Source organism: Ursus americanus, chromosome 25, assembly GCF_024610735.1.
Source record: "Ursus americanus isolate L20-20 chromosome 25, mUrsAme1.1.p, whole genome shotgun sequence".
Classification (NCBI taxonomy): domain Eukaryota; kingdom Metazoa; phylum Chordata; class Mammalia; order Carnivora; family Ursidae; genus Ursus; species Ursus americanus.
In genome coordinates, this window is record NC_142151.1 from 24598594 (window position 1) to 24614774 (window position 16181).

Here is a 16181-nt window from a genome sequence, read left to right on the forward strand (position 1 = left end):
GGTCAAGGCTGGGCTGCAAAGGAGGGAAAAGCAAAGCAAACAGGGATTCTGACCCCTATTGCAGATCACTATTCAGGTTTTAGCCGCAGCCCCAATAAGTTGGCTTACTTGATCAAGGCTGACACCAGATGTTCTGGATCTTGAAGAACACATGTGGAGACTGACCACATGGAAGAGGAAATTGAACCAAGGCTCAACTGTGTCCACCCAGTGCAGCTGCTCTGGTAATGGGGCTCCTTCTCAGCAATGCTAATTACATTAAAATTGAAAAGCCACATGAAAGGAAATAAGAAATCACTGGAAGCAGAACTGTGTGTAGTCTGTTCAGTTCCATCTTAAGGGAAGCTCTGAGGAGGAATTTGGGACAGAATTATGACATAAGCAAAGATGGAGGCCCTGAGGGAAAGAATTTGAGAGAGCTTCTAGGGAACTGCTGGGTCTCTCCCGACCCAGTGGCTTTTGGATCATGTCAGTGTAAGCAACAAATTAGAGGTATGCATATTCATATCATTCATATTCATATGCGTATTCATATCCTGTTCCATTGGTCAGCATAGCTGTGAGGAGGAAGCTCAACTAGGAAAAGGTGGCTGTCCCCCTTCTGCTGCCCTGGGTGATTTGCCTTGGAGCTAAGCCCCAGGCAATGTGCTGCTTAGATCTGCTTCCTGCCCCCAGGGTGGGGCCCTCCACCGAGGGCATTGGAACAAGAATTTGCTATGGATTATAGTCTAAGCCTGATTATATCTAAAATCAGCCTTCAAAATTTTTTTATTTTTATATTTTGAGATAAAATTCCAATTACAGTCCTATTTGTTTATGGGTTGGTACCTTGTTCTTATCATTTACCATAAAGTTTTGGTCCTAATTTCTAAGTGAATTAAACCTGAAAGTCTTTTTTGTCAGTACCTGTTATCCTCAATGAAGGTCTTCCATAACTACCATGTGCCAAGCACCATCCTAGGGATTTTTGCATAAATTACCTCCTTTACTTCTCAGAGCAACATATAGAGCTCAGAGAGATTTTGCCATTTGCAAAAAAGCCAAGCTGAGATTCCAACCCACAAGTATTGTTTAACCCTTGTGCTTCCTTTCAATGTCACGGGTAACAGACCATTGTTCCCTTGTACTCTATTTGTCTTCTACAACCTCTGGTGTCCAAACACATTTGCATCTTCCTATCACTAGTTTTTGTCATAAAAAAAAAAATTGAGCTACTTGTTTTTGGAAACACTCGACAATTATTTGAAATGTCAAGAATGTTGGCCACTGCCAGACTTTAATTCCTTAGGGAACCCAAGAGGGTTTGCTTTTACAAAGCCACTGCCATCGATCCCTATCATGTATCAAAGGGTCACCATGATCTTTGACATCTGGTTCAAAGCCTGGACATTCAGCTCCTAACTGGGCAGATATCTAGCTCAGGGCCTGGCTGTGCAGCCTTCCCAGGAAAGGAGAGAGGGGTAAGAGCAGTGCTGAGAGGTAATGCATGTCAAAGAAATAGCAGGTGGACTGGTAAGCGTGGTTATCAACTACTCCCCATGTACAGCTACCACCCCACTGGGGAGCTACACAAGGCTGAGCAGGAACTACTCTCTGAAACGGGAGACCCCAGTGTGGTACATGGTGGGCAGAGTAGCTGTGAGCACAAGGACATGCCCTTGTAGGATGTCATGACCCGATCCCCTTGCTCTCATCTTCAGAACCTTGGGGCCTGGAGTGCCCAGGCCCTGCAACCTGCTGCTTTCTCCTCCTACATGCACTCACCCAAGTTACCCCACCGGGTCACGGTCTCCCACCCATCCCCAGCAGCACCCATTTCCTAAGCCCCTGCACAGTACCCAGCCTCCATCATCACCTCCCTCCCCTCTAGCCCTTCAATCCTTTGTGGGCTCTGAGCCCACTGTCCACTCCCAAGCACTAATGGGAAGATTTTCTTTCTGGGGTGGAAGGGTGGCTGGGAGACAGAACTTTGCCCTTTCCGTGGGCATTACATTTCTCTAGCCCTCCCTGCCCTGGCTTCGGAGTTGTTTCCATGATGACAGGACTTGATGTATAGAATTCAGTATATATATTATATATATAAATAAATATATAAATAAAATGTTTTGTGGCTAAAAATAATTTATATATATATAATTTCAAATACTTTATAAATAAAGTTGATCTGTACCTTGTTTTTTCCTTCAATTATCTGCATTATGTAGAAGCAGCTTCTCTACTATTGAGACGTTCTGATCAACGGCAGCATAGTGGAGCGCAGTACTGCCATTACCGTCTGTAAGATTCGGATCAGCACCATGTTCTTTTTTTTTTTTTTTAAGTTTATTTATTAATTTTTTAAAGTTCCATGATTTATTACTTGTGTATAACACCCAGCAGCACCATGTTCTAAAAGGATAGTTACACAGCTCTCTTCTTGGCACTGCACAGCCTGTCAGTATTATACCAATAAAGAGAGTGTAAATTCTGAGAATTTAAAGTAAACATGCCACAAGTTTCACCAATTAGTTATGTTTAAATGCAATAAATTTTCATTCCAAGTAATTAAACCAAATCCATCTCAGGCAGACACAGCTGCTACAATATACCTTTATTAACAGGGTCCTATCTTCTTTATCATAGAGGTTAAGCTGGCAATTCCTGTCTGCTAGAAAACTCACCACATCTGGATGGCCAGTGGCACAGGCCAAATGGAGAGCAGTCCTATGAAAGTGAAAGAACTTTTTAGGAAATTATAGTGCACTATTTCAAAGCATGCAATTAATTCATGTAATTGTAAACGTTAAATAGCATCTTATTTCTATGACTCCAAAACAAAGACTTAGTTTTCTTTTGAAGAAAGGACAATATTTATTAGAGATTATTCACCACACTAATAAAAGAGCAGCCTATCAGATTAGATAGAACATGACCTCAGGATTCAGCTCAACTTGGGTTTGAATCCTACTTTAACTGTCGCTTCATAGTTGTCGCTTAGCCTTATCCTCAATTTCCTCACCAACAAAATGGGGATAAAGACAGTTATCTCAGGTTCCCTGCCCGGCTCAGTCTGAAGATCATGTGACTCTTGATCTCGAGGGTCCTGAATTCGAGCCCCATGTTGGGAATAGAGATTACTAAAAAATAATAATAAATAAATAAAATAAAGAGTAGTGATCTCATCTATGCAAAGTGTTTAGAACCGTTCCTACCACAAATAACATCTCAAAAATTGTTACATAATATTATGATAACTATTACCATCACTGCTACTTTACAAAGACAACACTCCAATTAGGTAAAGTGATACAATTATGCCTACTTTGCAGATACGTTTTAAGGATTTCCAAGAATACTATATTTCAGTGATTCTACGATGCTTATTCTGTCACCTTTTAATATCTCTGACATTAGGATGCAATTTATAATTCAAAATGTCTTACAACTATAATTGGCAGAATTTTTAAAAATTTCTTATTGATACATAAAATAGTGGGACATCATACAATCTATGGTGCCTTACATTAAATGAAATAATGATATATACAAGAGGTCTATTGCAGTTCTAGTCATATGGTTGGCATTTAAATGAATTTTAGTTCTTGAAAGCATTATTGGAAAAGAAGACTAAAATAATGAATTTTTTAAAGTAATTCTTACTCTGATTTTTAATAAACTTTAAGCCAAAGGAAACTCAGGATTCAAATAAGCAGGGACAACTCATTTTATTAAATATTTAGATTTATAGATCGTATGAAAATCAAGTATTACCAATTATCAATATTAGTGTTAAATACTCTTATAAATATCAAAAGGGCAGTTAAAGGTTAATTTTTACAATTTCCTATCTTCAGAAACGTTTTCGTTTGAAAGGAAGGAGGAACAGCTTCAGTTGAGATTAAGTCCTAATACTTCAATTTAAAATTTTTCAACTTAGGGGCACCTGGGTGGCTCAGTTCCCTGAGTATACGACTCTTGGTTTTGACTCAGGTCATGATCTATTATGGAATAGATCTTTTTTACAACATTATCGTATAAAAAGATGTCCATTAAAAATAAAATACACACTCCTCTACAGCCCAACATTAGGGCTAGAGATAAGGCAAACTGACCTCGCCACTACATCACAGTAGCAAAGCTCCGGGGTTTGGAATCTTTGAGCGCAGAGTAACCGTTAACCAAGCAATGACGCTGAACACAAATGCGCTTGCCCATTTCAGAGGCGGGCATCGCTGCGGGAGCTCACGGAGGGCCGGTGGCCAACGGTGCCCAGAGCACACATGCGAGGCCCAAACCTCTGAAATTTCAGTGATTGTGTGGGAATGATTGAAAGGGTTCCCTTCAAACGCTGGTGGGAGTTGGCTGAGCGTTTCTGCACATTTGCAGAAGTTAGACTCGCCGGTGTGGAAAAGCAGTCTTTGTATACTACTGGGACTACAGTGCATGGATCTTCAGGATGCTGAATGCCTCGTCCCCCAGAAAACTTCCTAAAACAAACTCTCCCTCAGTTTACTCCTTTTCCATATCCCTCTGGGCGCCAGCTGGTCTCCATGGAGTTGAGCAGATGCAGCAATAGGCGTTCTCAGGGGCTCCTGGGTGGCTAAGTTCATTGGGCATCTGCTTTCCCAGGGCATGAACCCCGGGTCCTGGCATCGAGGCCCCGTCGGGCTCCTCACGCAGCGGAGCCCTGCTTCTCCCTTTCTCTCTGCCCGATGCTCTGCCTGCTTGTACTCTCTCTCTCTCTGTCAAATAAATAAAATCGTTAAAAAAAAAAAAAAAAGGAAAGAAAGAGATCTGTTTCATGGTCAGAGACTTCAGCAATATGTATCATCAAGTGCAAACTTTTGAGGGGAAAACTATGCACATTCTCCAGGTGAAATGAAAATGCATTTCTGCATGCTTCTTAATCCTCCCATTTGGCCCAGCCTTACATTTACATTTTCTTTACTTTTATTATTTGCTATTTCCCAATTAAATCTTTAATCAGTCCAAGATTTATTTTGGAGCATGGTGCAACATATAAGTTCTTTTGTTTTGTTTTTTTGGGTTTTTCTGAGAGAATGGGGGTGGGGAGAAGATGGGGGGAGGGGCAGCAGGAGTGGAAGAGGGAGAGAGGAGGAGAGTCTTAAGCAGGCTCCACCCCAAGCACGGAGCGGGGGCTGGGGGGGGGGCAGGAATTGATCTCAGGACCCTGATATCATAACCTGAGCTGAAATGAAGAGTCAGATGCCTAACCCAGGTGCTCCAACTTTTAAGAAATTTCTAAAAAATAGTTATTTGCTTGTCATAACTAATCCATCTTTTTTCATGTAATTTAAAATTCCACTTCACCATTATTAAATTCTCAGGTATGGTTTTTTCTGTTTCTGGGTTTTGTGTTCTGTTCAGTTGACTGGTAGTCTTCTTCTTATGTCCGTACTCTACTATTTTAACTTCTTTATAAAATATGTTTTGATATCCATTACAGATCTATAGTTCCCCTTCCTAATCTTCTCTTTCAGTATTCTCTTGGCAATATTTACCTCTACATTATTTGAGATGAATTTTTAATCACTATGCCAAATTAAAAGAATTCACAGTGAGAATTTGTCTGTAATTAGGTTAAGAGAATTAATTTTAGCAGAATCAATCTTGAATTGGTGTACCTAGATACATGTTATGTCTTTCAGTTTAAGTCTCATTAGCTTCTGGTAGTCTTTTTCCTTATATAAATCCTGCATACTTCTTTTTTTTCTTTGTATTGTTTTTGCTATATTTATATATGGGCTTTTTCATTTTTCTAGTGTGATGGTATGTTTTTCCATTATAATTTGTAAACGGTTATTGTTTCGATACCAGTATATTTATTTGGCAACAGAGTGAAAACCTTTTTAAGCTACAGTTTTGTTAACAGAAGTTGTCAGTTTCTGGCAGGTGCTTAGGGAAGGCACAAATTGGATGGTAAATATTTCACCAGAAAGATTTAATATTGAAGAATGGTATGATGCAATTGAAAAAAAAATCAAGTAAAATGCAAACAAGATGGGTCATGTGGCTTATATATACATATAGGCTGTATACTGAGTGTCTACAGAAACTCCTTTTAATGTGGTACTTGATCCAGTACTTACAACTGAACTATACCTGATATTGTGGATGAAGCAGACAGACAGGAACAGGAGCAGACCCATGACAACAGCTAATACAAAACCAGCTAACCCAAAACTCACCAGATTCCTATTACATTTGTTAATGATTTTAAGAATTAACCAAAGTAGGAGCCCTTGGCTGGCTCAGTTGGTAGAGCATGCAACTCTTGATCTTGGGGTTATGAGTTTAAGCCTCACATTGGTCATGGAGCTTACTTAAAAAAAAAATTAACCAAAATAAAAACTAACAGAAACCACTGTTGCACAAGATACACCAGCAAAATTTGAAAGTTTGGTGTCTATTTTTACGGCAAGGCAAATACATGGATATAAATTTAGGTACTTATTCTTCAGGGGCAATTTAATGTCATTTTGTGTCTGTATGTTGAATGATTTGACAAGAAGTTGTTTGGAATTAGCAACTCAGAAATCAAGGGTCTGCATCTTCAGCCGAAATTGCTGCTGGAATGACATACAGAGCTCTGGAGAGCACGAGGGTCCCTGCTGAGGAGGTAACTAGTTTCAGAATGGGTGTCTTCACTGGTGAAAGAGCAATGAACAACAACAAAGAAACAGAAACAGAAACAACAACAAACCATTTCTCAGGCCGATCCAGCTTAGCTAGACAAACGGTTTTGGTGTGTGTCAATGGTTTCCACTATGATCAACAAATATTTGTCTCCTACAGGTGCCAGCTGGAAAATTACCTTTGTCTTTTATTTGTCTCCTCAGAATTCCCCAGGGTGACTTATGAGACCAGTAAAGGCTCTCTGTAGTGACATTTGAACAGAAGACTCTGACATTTCCTAATGCAACCTGGAATGAGGGTCAAAGACATTACCAGGCTATAAGGAGATAAGAACCACACACCAGGACTCTAGGTAAGTTGCAGAATTTGGGGGACTCTAGTGTTTTTCTATAGATCAGAGATACTCAAACAGTGTATGATAGGCCAACTCTGAGCTTCTGTGTTCCTTGGTCAGATGCTATGTGGATACCCAAAGAGTTTCTCACAATCAATTGAAACCTAAGATTTCTGACTCCCAGGCTTCTGTGCAAACTAACGTCAGATCCAGAACAGACATTCTCTAGAAAGTTCTTGATTAGAACTCCCATCCCCATCTAAAGCTCAAAGATGCCCTGGTTCAGTTTTGCTGCATACTCATTTGATAGTTATACTAATGGAATTAATAATGTGTTAGAGTAATATCTGTTTTATGATGAAAAACAACTGAGATATGAATGCCTTAACAAATCCCTTAGCTCAGGTTTTCCAATTCCAGTTCAGCGTTGTTACAAACGTTTTCTCCTCTTAAGAGTTACCAAGACATTCATCAAACACTTTTCCATAACTGGTTCATTCATTCTTTTGGACATGTCTTCCCTTGCATCCCACTGTATCTACTGAGGAAAACTAAAACTACATTGTAATTAAACCATGATTAGAATATGAGTGTTCAAGTGTGTGGAGGATGATCTGCCAGTGTCTACTGGAGATCTCTGACCCTGAAGAACCCCATTGAGGGGACCATAAAGTTCAAACAGAAACATGTACTGAAAACCTTTATTCTGGAATTGTGAGAGTCAATGAGGAAACAACAGACATAACATTCTGGTGTTCACGGAGTGAGGCGAGTTTTATATTTCATGCCACATTTAGGGTGAGCACAAAAGGGCCTATGGAATCATGTGAAGGTAAGGGTAGTGAGTCAGGGAGTGACGCACAGGAAGAAGCAGTATCAAAGCTAAAACCTAAAGAATGAATAGGGGTTCGCCAGTGAGAGGGGGAGAAGCACATTCCAGAAAGAAGGGATATATTGTATCACTGAAGGTCCAATCAGGAGAGAAACCGCTTAGTAATTTGAACAGGGAAAGTTTAATATGAAAAATTATTGGGATGCCTGGGGGACTCAGTTGGTTAAGCGACTGCCTTTGGCTCAGGTCATGATCCCAGAGTCCTGGGATCGAGTCCCTTGTTGGGCTCCCTGCTTGGTAGGGAGCCTGCATCTCCCTCTGCCTGCCCCTCTGCCTCTCTCTCTCTGACAAATAAATAAATAAAGTCTTTTAAAAAAAATTCTTAACTATAACAGTAGATCAACTATAAAGGTGAAAAGAGAAATCCAAATGCCCTAGGGTATAAGGTTACCCAAGAAAGATTGCCCAAATGGTTGACTCCCAAGGCTGGGATTCAGAACTCATTGAAGGAGGTGTGGTCACAGTCCACTGAGTTGCCCAGGCCAAAGCTGGTCCATGCTAGTCATCATGCAAGCAGGAAATGTCCTTCAGGAGCACAGGGAACCCCGTCTGACAAATGGATGTATAGAGAATGTCAGGGCACAACGAGCCCCCCTACCAGCAGAGCAGTGCTAGGCCTCCAGTGTATCATATCCACGTGCAGCAGGATGCAACAGACACCTTAAGGATACAGCAGAGTTAAGGCTGAGGACTGGGTGCACAGAGAGAGTAGCGTGTCAAGAGCATTTGCTAGGGGCATGGTATCCATTTTCGAAGGGTCACTGGCTGGGGGCGGGACTGCGTGCTCTGGCTGTACGCAGCTAGGGCAGAGTACTTCTGATGTTGGTGCAGAAGGAACAAGAAGAGCAGCAGCACACCACAACATGGGCCAGGGCCAGGGCTCAATCTCCAGATAAACAGCAACAATCTGCTATGACACAAATGAGTTAAGATTGGCAATTGGATACACAGAGGAAGTCAGACACACAGGACTCAAACTTCTCTGCCATTCACTGTGCTGCAATCACACCTTCTTCAACAACTTTGAACCCCCTGCCCAAGTTAGCCCTTTTGGGGTGCTCTCTTTCAGCCCTAGGGTACCCTTCAGAATTATCTTTCCATCCTTTAATTACTTTCTCATCATAGTTTAGTAATTCTTTATATTAAATTTCCACTGTTTAAAATACGATATCATTCCTTGGGGCGCCTGGGTGGCTCAGTAGTTAAGCATCTGCCTTCAGCTCAGGGCGTGATCCCAGAGTCCTGGGATTGAGCCCTGCATCGGGCTTCCTGCTCCACTGGGAAGTCTGCTTCTCCCTCTTCCACTCCCCCTGCTTGTGTTCCCTCTCTCGCTGCCTCTCTCTCTATCAAATAAATAAATAAAATCTTAAAAAAAACTACTATATCATTCCTGTCTTCTAATTGGACCCAGACTAATATAGAGGCCATGGAGTTGCACTGTTCAGATTTGTCTTCAAGAGGACCTAACATGGGGGTGCCTAGGTGGCTCAGTTGGTTAAGCATCTGCCTTCTGCTCGGGTCATGATCCCAGGGCCCTGGGATTGAGTCCTACATCAGGCTCCTTGCTCAGTGGGGAGCGTGCTTCTCCCTCTGCCTGCCGCTCCCCCTGCTTGTGCATTCTCACTCTTTATGACAAATGAATAAATAAAATCTTAAAAAAAAAAAAAGGACCTAACATGAGAACACAATTGAGCTATAGCTCAGAATGCAGCTAGCTGCTACATTTTCATATCCACCATAGTGCTCACACTGAGGCCTTGTGCCTACCAGGCTGTGCCCAGCCAATGACTGAGCTCAGAAGGAATACTAAGACCAAGTCATTTCTTCATCTCTGTCTACTATAGGACTCCTCTACAGGCAAGCTTCTGGTGGAGAATCAATATCAGAACCCCAAGGGCCTGCACTATGATTCTCCTACTGGAGCTTGCACTAAGATCCACAGTACCACTTTTCCCCACCACTGACACCATTAATAGCATAGGGTCTACTGGATCCTATGACCAAAGCAGCGGAGCTTCTTAAAGCACAGCTTGCACCTGCTGCACAACTCATCTGCTCTGGGCCAGCTTATGTCTTGCATTCTTTAGTGTCCCCAAGGTGTCTGGATGAAAGGAGTACCCAATGTAGGACAGAAATTGAAGATGACACAAAGAAGTGGAAAGACATTCTATGCTCATGGATGGGAAGAACACATATTGTTAAAATGTCTATACTACCCAAAGCAATCTGCAGATTTAATGCAATGCCTATTAAAATACCAACAACGTTCTTCACAGAACTAGAAAAAACAATCCTAAAATTTGTATGGAACCACTGAAGACCTCGAATAGCCAAAGCAATATAAGAATGGCCAAATCTAGAACAGTGACAACATCAAATGCTAGCAAGGATGCAGAGCAGTAAGAACTCTCATCTGTTGTTAGTGGGAATCCAAAATGATATACACACTTTGAAAGAGAGTTTGGCATTCTCTTACAAAACTAAACATACTCTTAGCATATGATCCAGCAATCACGTTCCTTGGTATTTGCTCAAAGGAACTGAAAACTTATGACTACAGAAAAACCTGTACATGCTTGTTTAGATGAGTGGATAAGTAAAGTGTGGTATATTCAGACAATGGAATATTACTCAGTGCTAAAAAGAAATGAGCTAAACCACGCTAAGGTATAATATGTGGTTTAATGGAGTATAACATGGAGGAGGAAAGGTTATTCCCTTCTTTCCCCACTCGAGTATTTGAAAGGGCTGAATTAGAAAAGAGAAATGAGCAAGCAGAGTAATAGGAGTGGGGTGAGAACACCCCTTATAGAAAGAACATCTAAGGAGCAGTTCTTGGCAAGTCATGGGATACTGGGTATATAGCATGCAGGCTATCCCCATAGGCAAGAACAATCTGGGGTGAAAGAGGGAGTGATTTACCCGTGAACTAGTCCATGGACCTCCCTTGTATTAAACATAGAAATTTTTTAAAAAGATTTTATTTATTTATTTGACACACAGAGAGAGACAGCCAGCAAGAGAGGGAACACAAGCAGGGGGAGTGGGAGAGGGAGAAGCAGGCTTCCCAGTGGAGCAGGGAGCCCGATGCGGGGCTTGATCCCAGGACTCTGGGATCACGCCCTGAGCTGAAGGCAGACGCTTAACGACTGAGCCACCCAGGCGCCCCTTAAACATGGAAATTGTAAAGACAGTGGGCCCTAGTGGCAGAGGGTTTTGTTTGTTTGGGGGAAATCTGTTTCCTGTTTGGTTTGTATTTGTGTTCCCAGGTAAATCCAGCCTGAGAAACAACTGAATAGCACACACTAAGTTGTTACTAATGCAAATACAGGTGACCCTTCATAAAGGCAACTTTCATGAATGTCCGTGCTCTGCTTATGTTGTTGAAAGTGTGAGATGCTTCTCAAGAATCTGCTTCAAGAAAAGAGTTGCATTAGGTTGCGTATTTGAAAACCCACATGAGAAGTCAGATTTCCTACACCGAAGACTTGAAAAGTGTGGAGGGTACACATAGCACTTTAGTCACGAAGATTATTAAGAATCTGAAAAGTCACTATCAAGGGGCAGCTATAGGAACTCCCCTCTACTTGCTATACTGGATGCTCCTCGATTAAGGAGTTGTTTAATTAAGCCAATAGGAGGGTAACAAAAAAGGGGGGAGGGGGAGAAGCAGCTATAATTTTTTTTTTTTAAGTAGGCCCCACACCAAGTGTGGAACCCAACACAGGGCTCAAACTCATGACCCTGAGGTCAAGACCAGAGCCTAGATCAAGAGTCGGACATTGAACTGACTGAGCCACCCAGGTGTTCCAGCAACTATAATTATTTTGATTGTATGCAGTTTCCTTTTTTCTTTTCTCTAACTCTTCCATTTTTTCTGTATTTTTGGCAAGAAATTGCATCCTTGCTCTGAATCCTTTTCCTAAAATATAAGCTCTAGGATGATGATGACCGTGGAGATTTTTTAGGGATCTAGGTCATACCACTCTGCAGAATCTTACCAAAATTGGCAATATCCAACAGGAAACTAAAATGAAAACTGTACTTTTTAGAATCTGTGCTTAATTAGTATAAGTTCTAACCTATCATATGACAAGGGTTAATATAAAAACAACATCATCAGACCACACTCCTTGGTGCAGGGAACCATGTTTCTAAGGTACAAAAAATGGTTGTCTAGTTAGCATCCTTGGTCAGATGATTCATACTTTTGTATACGAGTAACAGAGAAGTAATCATGCCTACGGTGAGAGAGGGTGGCTCTCTTTCTACTTTTTTCATGTTTACATTGGTTTCTTTTAAAACTGATGGATGGTAATGCATAGTTCATGACATTTTCACAAAGCTCCAGGTCATTATTATTCAAACATACCAGCTTTATCTGAAATTAAGAAATTCTGAAAAGTGAGATGTTTTGTTTCTTTGAGGAGTTTTAAGATTAAGTACCCAAAATTGGATTGGGCAGATAAAGAACAATATGAACCATAAACACTAGAAATCTGCTCCTTAATGAAAGAACACATGCAAACTACTACATCTTTTAAACAGTGCTTTCAAAGAATATCTGGTAATAATAACCCTGTAGCTTTAATTCTGTGCATGATCAGGATGTGCCTAAGCACTAATTAGGCTTTTTCATTTTTTATAAGCTTTTTATTCTGAAATAATTATAGATTTATAGAAAGTTGCAAAAAACTATACAGGGAGGTCCTGTGTATTCTTCACCCAGTTTCCTCCAATGGTAACATCTTGCATAACTATAGTATAAGATTGATCCAAACCAGGAACTCGACATTGGTACCATTTCATTCACTACATTCAGCTCATCAGTTTTACATGCACTCATTTGTATACACATATGTCCACACGTAGTTCAGGCCTTTTTGTCACTGCACAATATTCCACAGTACTAGTTCATTTAACCACTTGCCTGCTGAAGGACATCGGAGTTACTTCCAGATGGAAGACTATAATGGAAGTGCTACATATGTTCATGTACCAATTTTCTCTGGAATAAATATGCATGAGTGCAATAACTGGGTCACATGGCAAATGCATGTTTATATCCATCCTTTAAAGAAGTGTTTATTGAGCATGCATGTGCAAAGCACTGTTCTAGATGATGAGAACAGAGGGAACAAAATCCCTGCCATCACGGAATTTATGCTTCAGTGACTATGTCCTGGCCAAAATCAGGCTGCAGATTAAAAACGAAAAAATTACAAAACTATAGAATTTTACAAATGAAATGGGATTGCAAATGAATTACCCAAATATCACATGTAAGGGAAGAAAACTGGGCTAGATCCTAAGACCCAACAAGTACAGAAAGGGCTAGACAAAGCAAACAAGATCAAACTAAAAAAAAAGGTTTTTTTTAAAGATTTTATTTATTTATTTTTGAGAGAGAGAGAGACAGAGCGGGCACAAGCAGGGGGGAGCAGCAGAGGTAGAGGGAGAAGCAGACTCCCTGCTGAGCAGGGAGTTGACGCAGGGCTTCATCCCAGGACTCTGAGATCATAATCTGAGCAGACGCATAACCGACTGAGCCACCCAGGCACCCTAAGATCAAACTAAAAATTAATAATAATTATAAATTCGAATTAAATAATTTGATCAGATAGGGAGCAAATGGTATTACAAGGATTAAAAACATAAACATGCATTACACAAACTGTTATATTATTCTTATCTCAATGTTGCATTAGAAAAATTTTTGCTTATTTGTTTTTTATATGGAAGACTACCACTTACAATCTGCTTTCCATATTGTGATAACAGCATGGGCCCCAGATGTAGAAGAGTAAGAAGTTATCTATAACACAGTGATATTTTTGTTAGTATTTATTGTAAGAGAAGAATTTCATTCAGCTTATATCATATTGCTGTCATAATAAATGGACTTCTACCCCAAGGCTAAGACAGAACAAGCTAGTTATCATTAGCCGAAGACAGTACTTGAAAGGTTGTTATTTTATTTTTAACATGGGACATTTCAAAACCTTTCCTAAAGAAAACATGAATTTCTCAATTACACTTTCTGATGCACAAGTGCCCTATTTTCTGGAACTACGAAAAAGAAATTTGTAGTTTTCACCATGGAACAACCTGTTATTAACACAACTGACTTTAAGGGCTCCTTGCAGATCAAAACTCAATCTGCGCTACTTTGCTGTAAGTTTTAAATAACAAAATATTAGGGTATTGAAAAAAAAACACTTTGAAAAAAGCAAATTGATTCCACCAAATTTAATATTCTACTATACTGCCATGGTTCACCACTTAGGAGAATGGCTGAGTAGAATTTGAAAAAGAAAAGAGGAACTAGGATGGTCAGATAATAAGGCATATGATAAAACCATAAAAAAGTGTGATTAAAAAAAGTATCACACTGGCATTAGATAAAATGGAAGAGAATGGAAAACCTAAAAGCAAATTCAGCTATATAAAAGAATTTAGGATAAAGGTGGTATTTTTATCCATGATAAAAGTAGACAATTCAATGTGTTGCAATAATTGGTTAAAAATTTAGGGGGAGGGTTTTGATTTCTACCATGTATCATGGGGATTAAAGAGTTAAATACTTAAAATACCAACCATGAAAACTAGAAGAAAATACGGGTATCACATCTATCAGAAGGTCATGCAGGGAAACTCAGTAAGACTGCAGAGTGATAATGACAGCTCCCCAAATCAGTGGTGATAAATTTAAGTGAGACCAGTTAAGTATGGTCATACATATATTTTTGTTCAGTCACATTCAGTTTTGCAGCAAATCCAGACATACACGGAGTAAGAAGAGTTGGTTTTAACCAAGATTGGATAGAAATGTCAGAGAAAGAACCAAAAAAAAAAAAGTGTGGCATGCTGATTCTAACATGCACCCATTCTTCCCAAATGACCCCTGTCGCCTGGAACTCAAGCCCCATATCACACTCTCCTTGAATGTGAGCAGCATTTGTGACTTGCTCCTAACCAACAAAACAAAGCAATGGTCACAAAATGACACTTCTGTGACTACATTCACATCGTTCTGTCTTGTTGAAAGACTTTCTCGCTAGACTACTTGGATAAAGCAAGCGGCAGTGTTGGAAGGCTCATGAGGTGAGGAACTGAGGGGCAGCCTCTGGCCAGGAAAAAACTGAGGCCTTTGGGGAGCCTGGCTGGCTCAGGTGGTAGAATGTGCAACTCTCGATCTTGGGGTCATAAGTTTGAGCCCCACACTGAGCATTGAGTTAACTTAAAAAGGTGAAAAATCAGTGCATGTAAATCCTGGAGAGATGAAGATTGACAGAGTAAGCTGGTGTTGGAGATTCTACGGTTGTTAGTAAATGACAAGGTTGAGGCTGTTTTTCATTGTGTCATACTTAGAAGTACTAATACATACTTGTACAGCCTTCTCAGGGACTACAGACCTATTTCTTCCTGCTGACTCAGGCCTACCCAGGTGTGTGGCCAACTGTTTCTCAGGCCAACTGCTCATTCATGACCTCCCATATGGTAAGCTCTGGCCTGAAGGATGAACATGTGAATGAATGGCTAAAGTAGAAAAAACAAGTTCAATGGAAGAGGGGAGGGCTAGGAACTGAGGGACTAGAGTATTACAGATAGTGACCAAGATATGAGTATTAGGAGTATTAGAGTAGGACGGTGAACTGAATCTTCGAGTAATAAGCGGGTGTATAACAAGGAAGGTATAGAGAGGACTATAACAAGAGAAACAAACAGTGATCATGAAGGGTTACCTGGGTGGCTCAGTCAGTTAAGTGCCTGACTCTTGATTTCAGCTCAGATCATGATCTCAGGGTTGTGAGATGGAGCCCTGCGTCAGGCTCTGCACTGGGCATGGAGCCTGCTTGGTTCTCTCTCTCCTTCTCCCTGTGCCGCTCCCCCCAACTCTCTCCCTCTCTTAAAACAAAACAAAACAAAACAAAAAAATCCACCTTTGTTAAAAAAAAAAAAAAGCAGGGCGCCTGGGTGGCTCAGTCTGCCTTGGGGGAGCCTGCTTCTCCCTCTACCCCTCCTCCTTGCTAGTTCTCTCTCTCCGTCTCTCTCAAATAAATAAAATAAAATCTTAAAAAAAAAACCAAACTTAAAAAAAAAAACCAAACATAAAAAAAAAATCTTAAAAAAAAAAAGCACTGATCATGAATTCAGAACTTGGGGGGGTTTAAAGAGGAAGAAGGTAGAAAGGTCTAGAAGTGACAATGAGGAATAAGTACGATACCAACCCCAGTTCTAGGCCCAGGGGTAAGAGGGCTGCAGTAGTGAAAACAGCCACCACTGTAAGCTACAAGGAAGCAGTGTCCTCATGAAAGA

The 16181-nt window shown here is 40.6% G+C and overlaps 1 protein-coding gene and 1 long non-coding RNA gene across 23 annotated transcripts in view; one reads left to right on the plus strand and one right to left on the minus strand.

Moving 5' to 3' along the window:
* The window catches only part of LMNTD1 (lamin tail domain containing 1), a 475396-nt gene that overhangs the window by 89376 nt on the left and 369839 nt on the right, over nt 1-16181 (minus strand). For 2 of the 22 annotated variants that reach the window (XR_015721643.1, XR_015721652.1), the window contains one exon: nt 2711-4721. The exons of 15 other annotated variants lie outside the window; for them this stretch is intronic. The gene's annotated coding sequence lies outside the window, so the exon portion shown is untranslated. 5 more of the 22 variants (XR_015721649.1, XR_015721651.1, XR_006782293.2 and 2 more) reach the window with 5 other exon arrangements.
* LOC148107794 (uncharacterized) lies at nt 6261-15948 on the plus strand. The gene is made up of 2 exons (XR_015721659.1): nt 6261-6745; nt 6840-15948. It is a non-coding gene; the product is annotated as an uncharacterized LOC148107794 (long non-coding RNA).